This window comes from Oncorhynchus mykiss, unplaced genomic scaffold, assembly GCF_013265735.2.
Source record: "Oncorhynchus mykiss isolate Arlee unplaced genomic scaffold, USDA_OmykA_1.1 un_scaffold_707, whole genome shotgun sequence".
Taxonomy (NCBI): domain Eukaryota; kingdom Metazoa; phylum Chordata; class Actinopteri; order Salmoniformes; family Salmonidae; genus Oncorhynchus; species Oncorhynchus mykiss.
The window spans coordinates 47,501-50,686 of NW_023494154.1; positions in this window are offsets into that span (position 1 = coordinate 47,501).

The following is a 3,186-nucleotide window of genomic DNA, read 5'->3' on the forward strand; positions in this document are numbered from 1 at the left end:
GCTTTGGCAATGTAAACATATGTTTCCCATGCAATAAAGCCCTTCAATTGAATGTGAATTGAGAGAGAGAGAGAGAATTAAGTCTGCAAATTAACTTTAGCCTTTACAAAAAAAATATGTTTTTTATTGAAATGTCTTGAGTCAATAAGTATTCAACCCCTTTGTTATGACAAGCCTAAATATGTTCAGGAGTGAACCAAGTGCTTCACAAGTCACATAAAAAGTTACATGGACTCACTCTGTGTGCAAAAACAGCATATAACATGATTTTATAATGACTACCTCATCTCTGTACCCACACACAATTATCTGTCAGGTCGAGCAGTGAATTTCAAACACAGGTTCAAGCACCAAATAAACGTTTTTTCCCCCAATACCTCGCAAAGAAGGGCACTAGTGTATTGGTAGATGGTACAACTAAAAAAGCAGACATTGAATATCCCTTGAGCATGGTGAAGTTATTAATTGGATGGTGTATCAATACACCCAGTAACTACAAAGATACAGGCGTCCTTCCTAACTCAGTTGCCGGAGAGGAAGGAAACCGCTCAAGCCATTTCACCATGAGGCCCATGATGACTTTAAAACAGTTAGAGAGTTTAATGGGTTATAGAATTGAGGATGGCTCAACAACATTGTAGTTACTCCACAATACTAACCTAAATGACAGAGTGAAAAGAAGGAAGCCTGTACAGAATACAAATATTCCATAACATACATCCTGTTTTGCAACAAGGGCACTATAGTAAAAACTGCCAGAAAAATAATTCATGTCCTGAATATGAAGTGTTATGTTTAGGTCAAATCAACACACAAATCACTAAGTACCACTCTATATTTTCAAGCATGTTAGTGCCTGCATCATGTTATGGGTGTGCTTGTCATCGGCAAGGACTAGGGAGTTTTTTAGGATACAAAGAAATGGAATAAGGCTAAGCACCGGCAAAATCCCAGACGAAAACCTGGTCCAGTCTGCAGGACAATAACCTAAAACACAGGGCAAATATAGACTAGAGATGCTTACCAAAAATAGATGTCATGTTCCTGGTGGCCTAGTTACAGTTTTGACTTAAATCTGCTGGAAAATTCATGGCAAGACTTTAAAAGACACAGCTGTAATCATGCAAAGGTGATTCTAACATGTATTTCCTCGGGGTGTGAATACTTATGTAAATGAGATATTTCTGTATTTCATCTTCAATAAATGTGCAAACATGTCTAAAAACAAAAGTCATTACGGGGTATTGTGTGTAGATGGTCGCGAATATCTTTTGAATAAGTAAAGGGGTCTGACTACTGTCTGAAGGCACGGTGTCTTTTCCCCAGCCGACAGGCTTTTATCACTGACACTAGACTGTTATATATGACAAGTCTCTGCTGTTATTACTGTCCCCAGCAACCTTCCCAGATGCAGGGATCGATGTCTGAGTGTATTTGTGGAGGAAGATGGAGAAGAGGGGGAGGAGAGAGAAGAGGAGAGCAGGTGAGCGATTAGCCTCTGAACATACAACAGATTATTAACATTAGGCCCTAGTCTCTGAACACACAACAGATTATTAACATTAGGCCCTAGTCTCTGAACACACAACAGATTATTAACATCAGGCCCTAGTCTCTGAACACACAACAGATTATTAACATCAGGCCCTAGCCTCTGAACATACAACAGATTATTAACATTAGGCCCTAGTCTCTGAACACACAACAGATTATTAACATCAGGCCCTAGTCTCTGAACACACAACAGATTATTAACATTAGGCCCTAGTCTCTGAACACACAACAGATTATTAACATTAGGCCCTAGTCTCTGAACACACAACAGATTATTAACATCAGGCCCTAGTCTCTGAACACACAACAGATTATTAACATTAGGCCCTAGTCTCTGAACACACAACAGATTATTAACATCAGGCCCTAGTCTCTGAACACACAACAGATTATTAACATCAAGCCCTAGTCTCTGAACACACAACAGATTATTAACATTAGGCCCTAGTCTCTGAACACACAACAGATTATTAACATCAGGCCCTAGTCTCTGAACACACAACAGATTATTATCATTAGGCCCTAGTCTCTGAACACACAACAGATTATTAACATCAAGCCCTAGTCTCTGAACACACAACAGATTATTAACATCAGGCCCTAGTCTCTGAACACACAACAGATTATTAACATCAAGCCCTAGTCTCTGAACACACAACAGATTATTAACATTAGGCCCTAGTCTCTGAACACACAACAGATTATTAACATCAGGCCCTAGTCTCTGAACACACAACAGATTATTAACATCAGGCCCTAGTCTCTGAACACAGAACAGATTATTAACATCAGGCCCTAGTCTCTGAACACACAACAGATTATAACATCAGGCCCTAGTCTCTGAACACAGAACAGATTATTAACATCAGGCCCTAGTCTCTGAACACACAACAGATTATTAACATTAGGCCCTAGAACACCAACTCAGATAGATTCACATAAAATCAGGCCCTAGTCTCTGAACACACAACAGATTATTAACATCAGGCCCTAGTCTCTGAACACACAACAGATTATTAACATTAGGCCCTAGTCTCTGAACACACAACAGATTATTAACATCAGGCCCTAGTCTCTGAACACACAACAGATTATTAACATTAGGCCCTAGTCTCTGAACACACAGAACAGATGATTAACATCAGGCCCTAGTCTCTGAACACAGAACAGATTATTAACATCAGGCCCTAGTCCTGAACAACAACAGATTATTAACATCAGGCCCTAGTCTCTGAACACAGAACAGATTATTAACATCAGGCCCTAGTCTCTGAACACACAACAGATTATTAACATTAGGCCCTAGTCTCTGAACACAGAACAGATTATTAACATCAGGCCCTAGTCTCTGAACACACAACAGATTATTAACATTAGGCCCTAGTCTCTGAACACACAACAGATTATTAACATCAGGCCCTAGTCTCTGAACACACAACAGATTATTAACATTAGGCCCTAGTCTCTGAACACACAACAGATTATTATCATTAGGCCATAGTCTCTGAACACACAACAGATTATTAACATCAAGCCCTAGTCTCTGAACACACAACAGATTATTAACATTAGGCCATAGTCTCTGAACACACAACAGATTATTAACATCATGCCCTAGTCTCTGAACACACA